Genomic DNA, 13,055 nt, shown 5'->3' with positions numbered 1-13,055 from the left:
GTTACCATTGGCAAAGTTGTCCAAAATGCTTCCTCTATGTTTAACCATAATGATCATCTTTTATTCACTTAAGTATTCCATATTCCTTAAATTTGAAGGCCTCTATAAATACGACTTTCCCTGGTAAGGACGCCCTCCAACTACTTCAAGTCCACATGGAATTTTAGTTCTTCAGAAGGCAGCACAGAAAGTAAGTATCCTTCCTCTCTCCCCAGGTCGTTGTCTCACAACAAATGTGGTTCTCTCCCAGGTATGTGTCTTCTTCAATGCATTTATCACATTTTTATAATTATTTCATTTAGCTGTATACTAACTCTAAAATTCCATTTATGCTACTAGAATGTAAGCTCCTCAAGGTTACGGTATTTACCTCATTCACCACTGAATCTCTACCAATTAGCACAGTTTCTTGACACATTTAGGCACTGATAATATTTACTGTTTAAAATAAACATATTTATACAGAATTCTGCTCCTCTATTTTTACAATATAGATACCTCTAAAAGTATCTACCCAATTTAAAACACTACCTTTTACCTGAGTGAAATTGCAGCAGCCAAGTTTCTACTTTATGATGCTGCCTTCTTAGTTATTGCATGATTAGACCAAGAGTGGACATATGATACCATGTGGTCTACATTTTCTCTATAAGGATTTCTAGAACTAGGTATGGACTCTGGTCTCACAGTTTATGCTTGTCACCCTAAATGATTAACTACACAGTAGTGGTAGGTGACTATATTTGGCCATGTGTATCTGAAAGCACTGGAAATTAAATCTGCAAAGAGTAAAGAAAGATAAAGCATGTAGATGGAAGCAAACACAAAAGATGAAGGGAGTACGGCCTTGGTTCCTAATTAGTCTTACTGATGGCAAGTTTTAAGTCCTAATAAAGGCAAGCTGCTCTTTGGGATTTCATAAGTTATCCCAAAATTCTTTCACATTTCTGTTTCCAAATAGATTGAAACCAGTTTCTGGAATGTATAAGTAAAGAATATTAAAATTAGGACAATACTTTTCTAAATAAACATATCCAGTTTATACAGACCATATGGAGGCAAAATAATAGCCAGAAAATGTGTTAAAATTGCAGGAGGGAAAATCATTAAACTCAGGTATCAGGTTTTCAATAACAAGAATTTAATAAAGGTGTGAGTATTATAACAGATTACATTTTATGTGAAAAAAACAGTATCAACAAATGAGAGTATTTTTACGAAGACTAACAGATCCTAAAATAAATACTTTTACAAATGCAAAAGGGGAGATAACAACAAACATCACAGAAATCCAAGAAATCATCAGAGACTACTTTGAGAGCCTATACTCTAGTAAATGTGAAAATTTAGAAGAAATGGACAGATTTCTAGATACTTACAACCATCCAAAACTGAAGCAAGAGGATATTAATCACCTGAATAGATCTTTAACACAAAACGAAATTGAAGCAGCAACTAAAAGTCTCCCAAAAAAGAAAAGTCCAGGACCTGATGGATTCACTGCTGAATTCTAGCATACGTTTAAAGAAGAACTAATACCAACCCTCCTTAAACTATTCCATGAAATAGAAAGGGAAGGAACATTGTCCAACTCGTTTTATGAAGCCAACATAACTCTCATCCTAAAACCAGACAAAGACACCTCCAAAAGGAGAGCTATAGGCCAATTTCCTTAATGAATATGGATGCAGAAATCCTCAATAAAGTAATGGCAAACCGAATCCAACAACACATCAGAAAGATGACACACAATGACCAAGTTGGCTTCATCCCAGGGATGCAGGGGTGATTCAACACATGCAAATCTATAAATGTAATACAGCACATCAATAGAAGCAAAGACAAAAAACACCTGATCATCTCAATAGATGCAGAAAAAGCCTTTGACAAGATCCAACACCACTTCATGATAAAAGCTCTAAGAAAACTTGGAATAAAAGGAATGTACCTCAACGTTGTAAAGGCTATATATAACAACCTACAGCCAACATCATAATTAACGGTGAAAATCTAAAACCAATTCCCCTAAAATCATGAACGAGACAAGGGTGCCCACTATCCCCACTCCTTTTCAACATAGTACTGGAATTTCTAGCCAGGCCAGAGCAATTAGGCAAGAAGAAATAAAAGGAATACAAATAGGTAAAGAAACTGTCAAAATATCCCTATTTGCAGATGATATGATCCTATACCTTAAAGACGCAAAAAACTCTACCCAAAAACTCTTAGACACCATAAACAGGTACAGTAAGGTGGCAAGATACAAAATTTAACTGATAAAAATCATTAGCTTTTCTATACACCAGCAATGAACAAACTGAGAAGGAATATATGGAAACAATTCCATTTACAACAGCCTCAAAAACAATCAAATACCTAGGAGTAAACTTAACAAAAGATATAAATGACCTCTACAAGGAGAACTACAAACCCCTGAAGAAAGAGATCTAGGAAGACAACAGAAGGTGGAGAGATCTCCCATGCTTATGGATTAGAAGAATCAACACAGTAAAAATGGCTATACTACCAAAAGCAATCTACATGTTTAAGGCAATTCCCATCAAAATCCCAATGACATTCATCACAGAGATTGAAAAATCTACCCTAAAGTTCATTTGGAAACACAAGGGACCGCAATTAGCAAAGGCAACATTCAGCAAAAAGAGCAATGCTAGAGGTATCACAGTACCCGACTTCAAACTATACTACAAAGCAAAGCAATAAAAACAGCATGGTACTGGCAGAAAAACAGACATAAAGACCAGGGGAACAGAATAGAGGACCCAGATATGAATGCACACAATTATGCCTACACTATTTTTGAAAAAGGGGACGAAAATATACACTAGAGAAAAGACAGCTTCTTCAACAAATGTTGCTGGGAAAAGTGGTTATCCATCTGCAAGAAACTGAAACTAGATCCATGTTTATCACCCTGTACTAGTATCAACTCAAAATGGATCAAGGACCTTAATATCAGACCCAAAACTCTGAAGTAAGTACAGGAAGAAGCAGGAAACACTCTGGAAGTAATTGGTATAGACAAGGACTTCCTCAGTAGGACCCCAGAAGCTCAGCAACTAAGAGAAAGAATGGACAAATGGGACTTCATAAAATTAAAAAGCTTCTGCACAACAAATGAAATGGTCTCTAAACTAAAGAGACCACCCACAAAGTGGGAGAAAATATTTGTCAGCTATACATCAGACAAAGGACTGATAACCAGAACATACAGGGAACTTAAGAAATTAAACTCTCCAAAAATCAATGAACCAATTAAGAAATGGGCAACTGAACTAAATAGAACTTTCTAAAAAGAAGAAATTCAAAAGGCCAAAAAACACATGAAAAAAATGCTCACCATCTCTAGCCATAAATGAAATGCAAATCAAAACCACACTAAGATTCCACCTCATCCCTGGTAGAATAGCTATCATCAAAACCACCACCAACAACATGTGTTGGCAAGGATGTGGGGAAAAAGGAACACTCATACTCTGCTGGTGGAAGTACAAGCTGGTGCAACAACTCTGGAAAAAAATTTGGAGGCTTCTTAAAAATCTAAACATAGATCTGCCATATGATCCAGCAATCCCACTCTTGGGGATATACCCAAAGGAATGCGACACAAGTTACTCCAGAGGCACCTACACACTCATGTTTATTGCAGTGCTATTCATAATAGCCAAGTTATGGAAACAACCAAGATGCCCCAGTACTGACGAACAGGTCAAGAAAATGTGGTATTTATACACAATGGAAATTTACTCAACCATGAAGAAAAATGAAATCTTATCATTTGCAAGTAAATGGATGGAACTGGAGAACATCATTCTGAGCGAGGTTAGCCAGACTCAGAAGACCAAAAATCGTGTGTTCTCCCTCATATTCGGTCTTTAGATCTAGGGCAAAGACAGCAATGTTGTAGGACTTGGGTTACATGACAAGGCAAGAACATATACAGGAGGTACGGGGTTAGATAGGAAACCAACACATGAAAGCATTTGATGTCCCCACTCTAGAGGAATCAATACAGAAACCTTAAAGCGACAGAGGTCAACACGAGATGGGGATCGGGAACCAGTATATAGATCAGATAGAGATGAATCAACCTGGGTTGTAACACATTTGTACATGAAAGCAATGCTAGGAATCTCTCTGTATAGCTATCCTTATCTCAACTAGCAAAAATGCTATGTCTTTCCTATTATTGCTTATTTCTACTCTTCAAGAGAACTGCAGAAAAGCAAAGAACAGGTTCTGCCTGGAAGGGAGGGGGCAGGGGTACAAGGTAGGGGTGAGGGCAGGAGGGAGAAATGACCCAAACAATGTATGCACATGTGAATAAATGAATAATAAAAAATTTTTTTTAATTGCAGGAGGGAAAAATTGTTGAACTCAGGAATCAGGTTTTCAGTAATAAGAATTTAATATAGATGAATATTATAACAGTTTATATTTTATGTGAAAAAACAGTATAAACAAATGAGAGTATTTTTATGAAGACTAACGTATCCTAAAATAAATACTTCTACAATTCCTCCAGGTAAAATTTGCCAACAATAGACTCTTAATTCCAAAATTATTCAACATAATTCATACTAGGTGGCTGGCCCTTGTCAGGTATTTTAGAGTAAAAAGTTAGTTCTCTGAATGACCTGATTAATAAAAAATTCCTTTAACCCAAAATAAACAAAAGAGAGAGTAATACTGTGCAATATTTGGAGTAGAAATTAACTTGAGAACAGATGAAGGTTATTAAACTATCACTACCTAGTAGGATCTCCTCACACGTACAGCGGAAGTAGATGAAAACAGCAAAAGGTCTGAGCCAATAAATTCCCTAAGAATATACTATAAGCCAATCACTTCAAAATGTGAATCAACTCTGGTCACATCTGCAGACAACTATTCCTCTTAGTTTAAATAAACGCATATATATATATATATATATATATATATATACACACACACATATTTGAGTGATCTACTTTTTGTTAGGAAGTTAAAAATCTAAGTAACAAAAGCCAATCAGTTTTCTTTTTTATCCCAATACAAAGTATCCATTATTTTCCAAGCAACAAATGAAAATGTCAAAAATATTATAATTTAGTTGTTTTCTGCCAAATTAATGAAAGAAAAATATTGCATTTTGAGTTGGCTAATTACCATGAATCATTCTGCATAGGGCTCCTGCTTGCAAAATTAAGCCAGCTTTAGTTGGCACATGACCCTAATATTCAGAGACTAAATGATATCCTCCACTGTACTCAAGAGACATCTGGAATTTGGCATCATTCATCAGATCACAAATTATCAGTCCAATCCACTACAGATATCCAACTGTCTTAGTAAGCAGGGCAGAAAGCACCTGCGTTTAATAGAGATGTACCACATTCTGCTTTTTTGAAATGTTAAGAGCTAGACTTAGAATACACAACGGAAAAAATACATATTTACATATATTATAGACTACAGCTATCTTAAGAAAAATCCTCTGCTGACAATGTTGCTTCAAGGTAATCCTCCCTCTAGGGAAAAAAAGAAAACCAACTTCAAGCAAGGCAGAAAACTTGGAAGTTCTTTTTACCCGTTCTAGGCCAGGGTTAGTGGAGCTATGTCAGGTATAAGACTCCAGGGAATGTAAAAACAAATCTCACACCTCCTCATATCCCAGTATTTGAGATAACAAGTTACTGATTTCCCTAGTTCAATTCTGACAAAATAACCACAGCAATACTCAAATCTAACCCTTTTTCTCTCTCACTTCATGCAATTCTCTTCTCTACAGAAATCACAAAACCTGGAATAACCTCTTTCCTAGTTTCAGACATACTTCTTTAAAATAGAATAGGAAAATGTTTCTCAACTTTTTTGAAATAGGAATGCCAACAATACTATTTGAAAAAAATGAGAAGAGAAATGGAAGCAAAAAAAATTCTCCTCCTCCCCTCTCTCCCTTTTGGTAAATATGTACCAAAAATGAAAACATACCATATCAAAATTTGTAAGATGTCTCTAAAACAGTACTTAAGAAGGAAATTTAAAGTACTAAATATCTGTATTAGAAGAGGGAAGGTCTAATTGGCTTCAGCCTCTACCCTGAGAAATAAGAACAAATCAAACCCAAAAATAAGCAGAAGAAAGGAAATAATAGAATTCAACAAGAGAAAATAAACAATATAAAAAATGAAAACATGATCTCATTCTTTTTTTTATGACAGTACTGGAGTTTGAACTCAGGATCTCATGTTTGTTGGGCAGGCACTCTACCATTTGAGCCACATCCCCATACCTCATTCTTTTAAGTGGTCAATAAAATTGATAAATCTCTAAGAGAAGCCGGGTAGAATATGAAGAAATAAATTAGCTGGTTCAGAAAAGAGAGGTGACATCTACAAATATTATGATATATTATAATAACATTATGCTAATAAGTCTGACAATTCAGAATGATCAATTACTTAAATTCAAATTGCCTAAGCTCACTTAAGAACAAACAAGAAAACCCCAGGACTGGATGGACTCACTACTGAATTCTACCAGACCATTAAAGAACTAACAACAATTACCCTCAAAATATTTCATAAAATAGAAAGGTAGGAACAGGTCCAAACTCATTCTAAGAAGTTAATATTACTCTGATGCCTTATCTGGCATCAGATAAGGATACAATAAAAGAAAAGTATGAATCAATTTTCTTGATAAACATAGATGCAAACATCCTCAGTGAAATCCTTGCACACTGAATTCAACAGCACATTAAAAAGACCATACATTATGACCAAGTTAGTTTTATTCCAGGTATGCAAGGATGGCTCAACATATGCAAATCAATAAATGTAACTAGAACACATAAATAGAATCAGATCATGTAAGTAGACATAGGAAAAGCCTTTGACAAAACTCAGCATTCCTTTATAAGAAAAGCCCTGAAGAAACTAGGAATCAAAGGATCACACCTCAATATAATAAAGGTAAAATTTGGCAAAAGGATAGTCAACATTATTCTGAATAGGAAGAAACTATTTTAGCTAAACTATTTAGCTAAAATAAGGAATGAGACACTGATGTCCACTCTATATTCTCTTATTCAATATAGTTCTTGAAATCTTAGTCTCAACAATAAAGCAATAGAAAAATTTTTTTGAAAAGTTTACACAAAGGAAAGGAGGAAGTTAAATTACCCCTCTTTGCAGATAATATGATCCTATACTTGAGACACTAAAGACTCCACCAGAAGACTCTGAGACCAAAGTGGTGGGATAAAAAAGAAATCAATATATAGAAATGAGTAGCTTATCTAAATATCAATAATAAATTTGCTGAATAAGTCACAAAAACAACCCTATCACAATAGCCTTAATTAATTTAATTAACAGGAATAAACCAAACCAAGAAGGTGAGAAACCTCTGTAATAAAAACTATAAAACACAAAACAAAGAGCAAGCACTGACAAATAGGACTACATCAAGTTAAAGTTTCTGCACATCAAATGAAACAATTACCAGAATCAACAGACAACACACAGAACAAGCAAATCTTCACCAGCTACTCAAAAGATAAAGAACTGATATCCACAACCTACAAAGAGCTCAAAAAATTAAATAGCAAAAGAATCCAATTAATAAATGACAAATGAACAGAAAGTTCTCAGAAGTACAACTGGTAACAAATACATGATGAAATGCTCCACATAATTACACATAAAGGAAATGCAAATCAAAACTACATTAAGATTCTATCTCACTTCCTTCTTTTATCTCCCTCTCTCGCCTATGTAGTCTCCCCTTATTGTGACTGTTTTTCATAATATTGCTTGTATTGGTATTAGGTCTATACTCCACATGTAAGAGAAAACATGTAGCTTTGGCTTTCTGAACCTAAATTCATTTAAGATGATGTTCTTCAGTTCCATCCATTTACCTAAACAACAAAATTTCATTCTTTATGGTTGAATAAATTCTATTGTGTATAAATACCACATTTTCTTAATCCATTAGTCAGTAGTAGAGCATCTTGGCTGTTTCCACAGCTTAGCTATTGTGAATAACGCTGCAATAAACATAGGTGTGCAGGATCTTTATTGTAACCTTACTTAATTCCTTCATTATTCCTAGGAGAGGTGTTGCCAGATCATATGGCAGTTGTTTTTAGTTTTTGAGGCGCTTCCATACTGTTTTCCATAGTGGTTGTACTAATTTACATTCCCACCAAAGTGCATGAGGGTTCCTTTGTCCCCAAATTTCACCAACACTTGTTCTTTATGTTCTTGATGACAGCCACTAACAGGAGTGAGGTGAAATCTTAACATGGTTGTGATTTGCATCTCCTTTACGCCCAGGATGTTCAGCATTTCTGCATGTTTTCTGAAGGAAGTTAAGAAGGTGAATATGGCTGATATACTTCCTACATAAGAATGAATATAAAATTTTTAAGCCTGTTGAAATCACTATAAGAAGGAGACTAAGGTCAAAATTTTAAAAATAGAGCTGATAAACCAATTCAGGTTATAATACATACATACATAGAAATGTCACAAGGAAACTCCCCGTGTAGCCATATTAAACAGATAAAAATGTCAATTCATTTTTTTATAAAAATTGGAGAACAGAGGACAGAACAGATCCTGTCTGGGAAATTGCTCCTAGTGGGAGGAAGGAGGATGTGGGAAAAAGAAATAGGAGGGTGAGTATGGTGCAAATACTGTGTATACATGTATGTAAATGGAAAAATGATACCTATTGAAACTATTCCAGGAAATGGGGGTAGGGAGATAAAGGAGAATGATAGAGGGGGTAATTCAACTATGATATATTTTAAGAACTTTTGCAAATGTCACAATGTACCCCCAGCACAAAAATAAAAAAATTTTAATTAATTTTTTTAAAAAGACTCCATCTTACCCCAGTTAAACTGGCAATCATCAAGAAAACAAATAACAGCAAATACTGATGAGGATGTGGGTAAAAAGGAAACCTCATACTCCATTGATGCGAATGTAATCTAACGCAACCACTATGGAAATCTGCATGAAGATTCATCAAAAAGCTAAAAGTAGACCATGCCATACCATTCTTGGGCATGTATCTGAGGAGTGCAAATAAACAAGAGAAAAGAGACACTTGCACACCCATGTTTATTATAGCACCGATTACTATAGCCAAGCTACGGAATCAGATGAGGTGCCCAACAACTAATGAGTGAATAAAGAAAATACTGTATGTACACACACACACAGCATGAAGTATTATTCAGCCATAAGAAAAATAAAATGTCCCCTGTAAGAAAATGGATGAAAATGAAGATCATCATCAAGTGAAATGATCAAGCTAAAAAAGCCAAATAGTACATATTTTTTATTCATCTGCAGAATGTAGACCTAAAATAGTGATGATGATAACAGAATGTGAATGCAAAGGGGGAACGGGGGAGGGACCAGTTGGGGAGAAGAGGGGGAAAGGAAAGTTTACTGAGTTGTGAAGAGAACACTCATTGAAACCAGGGGAGAGCGGGTAGAGTAAGGGAATATCTCAGAGGGAGTGAACTTATTCAATGCATACTGTATTACATCTGTAGAATGATCATGGTGAAACCCTGTTGTACTATCAGTGCATGCGCATTAAAAAAATAAACAAACTTAGGATAAACTGAATGAAAGAGGTAAAAGATAAAACACTATAAATCACTAAACAAAGAAATAGGAAAAGATGCTAGAAGATAGAAAGACCTCCCATATTCATAGATCAGAGAATTAATATTGTTAAAATGGCCATATTATGCATTCAATGCAATGCCCAAAGTCCAAATGAAATTCTTCCCACAAATAGAAAAAAAAATCCTCAATTTCATATGGACACAATAAAAGACCTAAACGAGATGAGAAGGGCATTTCTCACAGCTCTAAACCTTCATCAAATCAGGAGAAATATATCAAAAAAAAAAAAAAAACCAACTAGGACAGTCTTCAAAATATATGGCCAGCACTGCTCAAAATGGTAAAAGTAACGAAAAACAAGAAAAAAAAGAGAAACTATCAAGAACAGTGCAGATTAAGGAGACATGAAGACTAAATACAGGGTGGAATCCTGGGACAAACTGTGGAAGGGAAAGCAGATATTAGAGGAAAATCTGGTAAAAATCCCAATAAAGCCTGAAATGTAGTTAATAGTAATGCACTGATTCTGGGCACTTAGTTTTGACAAATTTGCCAGGGTCATATACAATGTTAATAACAAAAAGTGGACGAAGGTATACAGGAACTTTCCAAACTACCTTAGTAACTTTTTTGCAAATTTAAAATTATTCCCAAGTAAGAAAGTTTATTATAAAAATGGATTATAGAGTTAAATGTAAAAAGTAAAGCCAGAAAGCTTCTAGAATATAAAAAATTATTTTGACCTTGAGTTAGGCAAAATTTGTTACATATGACAGCAACAGCACAATCTATAAAAGATAAAATCAATAAACTAGACTTCATCAAAATTAAAAAGCTGCCAGGCACAGGTGGTTCACATCTATAGTCCTAGCTATTTAGAAGGCTGAGAGCTAAGCTACTTAGAAGGCTGACCAAGGTTCAAGGCCAGTCCAGGCAAATAGTTCTGGAGACCCCATCTCCAAAATAACCAGAGCAAAATGGACTGTAGGCATGGCTCAAGTGACAGAGCATCTGCTTGCAAGCACAAAGCTGTGAGCTTAACTCCCAGTTCCATCAAAAAAAAAAAATTTTAAAGTTATCCTCATTGAAAAGCACTCTAAGGAAATGAAAAAATAAGTACACTAGGATCTGAAAAGCACACATCTCATAAAAGATTTATATTTACAATGTAGGTAAACAATTCTCCAAACTCAATAAGAAGACAATGAGATTAAAAATGGGCAAAATATTTGAACAAATACCAAAAGTATATAGACAGCAAAAAAGCACACGAAAAGATGCCCAACATTATTACCCATTTGGAAGATGGAAATCAATACCAAAAAGAGAAACCCACCCATAAGAATGGCTAAAATTTAAAATACTTATGATAGCAAGTGTTGGCAAGGCTGTAGAAAAATTAACTTTCATACAATGCTGGTTGGAATGAAAAATTGAGAAACAGTTTGGGAATTTCTTACAAATTTAAACATATCAACTATATAACACAACCATACTACTAGATATTTACACAAATGCAAAGAAACCATTTGTCCAAAGTCACAGCACGTTTAATCGTAACTGTTATTAACTGGACACCTAAAACCAAAGTTTCCATCAACAGATGAATGGATTACAATGTGGCCTCTCAGCCTAATGGAATACTACTCATCAATAAAAAAGAATGAACTATTTTATACGGAAAAACAGAGATGAATCTCAAAATAATTATGCTGAGTCCAGGGGCAGTGGCTCATGCCTGCAATCCCAGCTGCTCAGGAAGCAGAGAATGAGAGGATAGCAGTCTGAGGCCAGCCTGGGGAAGAAACAAGCAAGACCTGATCTCACCAAAAAAGCTGGATCTGGTATCATGCACTGGTTACCACCTCATTCCAGCCACAAAGGATGTGTAAGTAGGAGGATGATGGTCCACACCAGCCCTGGGCAAAGAATGCAAGAACTCACATGAAAAACAACTAAAGCAAAAGGAATGGGGCACGGCTCAAGTGGTAGACAAGTGTGAGGCCCTGAGTTCAGTCCTCAGTAATGTTAAAAAAAATTAATAACAATAATAATGGCCACAAATTACTAAACTGAATATCATAAGCATAGAAATTTAAGAAAGACATCTCTAACGTATGAACCTCACAATACCTCAAGATAGTTATTATCCCCATTTTAAAGATGAAAAACCTTAGGCCTACAAAGCTAAGGAAATCGTTAGATGGAGGATGTACAGTCAAGTCTTTCTGGCTCCATAGCCTACTGATACGTTCATGTCTCATGGTTCACTGAACAAACAGGGTCCATCTGATGATCATAATATGGTCTTTCTTCCCTCTCCAAATGTCACTATAATTTCTAATTTATTTCTTTAAAAATACTAATTTTTCATGTTGCTCATTCAGATTCAATTCCTTCAATGCCTTGTAAATCCTTACAGGTTAAATCTACCTACTTTTTCAGCATCATTTCTAATTACTTCTATATATTCCAGATATACTAAAATATTTTTACATCTTTAAAAATGTTATGCATTTGTATTTGCTGTTATCACTTTCTTGCATGTTCTAATTTTTGGCTTGGTGAATGAAATTTTATCTTCAGAATCAATTTAAATACTGCTTCCTCTTTTGAATTTATTTTTGACATTCTAGTCACAATAATATGTACCTTCTTTTACATGTATACCATTTTATATTCACACTAAGAATTACTTACTCATTTGTGAGTTTGTTTCTGGCAAAAATATCTCAAAAGTAAGTGAGCTCATCTCGGCCTCTCCAATGCCCAAGCTTAATGCCTAATGTACAGGCAAGGCTTAAATAGTGCTTATTGTATGGATGAATATGAATAGATGAACAGATAAACATGGATATACTAACTAGTATCTGAAATTAAGGGTCCTTTTTCAGAGGGGTGTGTAGTGAAGAAATAGCATGATGTACAAGATTTATACTAGTTGCCACAATCATAACATACACTGTATCTAATTAATCTTACATGCTTTCATCTTCAATTATGTCTTAATAGAAACTATTACTACATAACCTACTTTATTATACAGTCTATTAAAAGTTTTTCATCAAAAGTAATATATAATTTGATACAAATATTAATTGTCAAGACTGTAGAATGTTGGAATCTAGATCTGTGAACTACTCTGATCAACTGTCAAGAAAAAGCCAAAGGAACAACCTTCGTGTAACCTCCTCCTACAAATAAAAGTATTCACAGATTTTACTATTTCAAGTCATAACCTTGTTTAGTGTTCTCCTCCTGCAGAGAGAGAGAGAAAGAGAGAAAGAGAGAGAGAGAGAGAGGAGAGAAAAGAGAAAGAAATGAAAGAGAAAGAAAAAATATTTTAAAAAACATCATTTAAAGTTCCATGCTCCTTTCTTTTTCACTTCTTTATGA

Source organism: Castor canadensis, chromosome 13 (assembly GCF_047511655.1).
Source record: "Castor canadensis chromosome 13, mCasCan1.hap1v2, whole genome shotgun sequence".
Classification (NCBI taxonomy): Eukaryota; Metazoa; Chordata; class Mammalia; order Rodentia; family Castoridae; genus Castor; species Castor canadensis.
Note: the sequence above shows the minus strand (reverse complement) of the source record.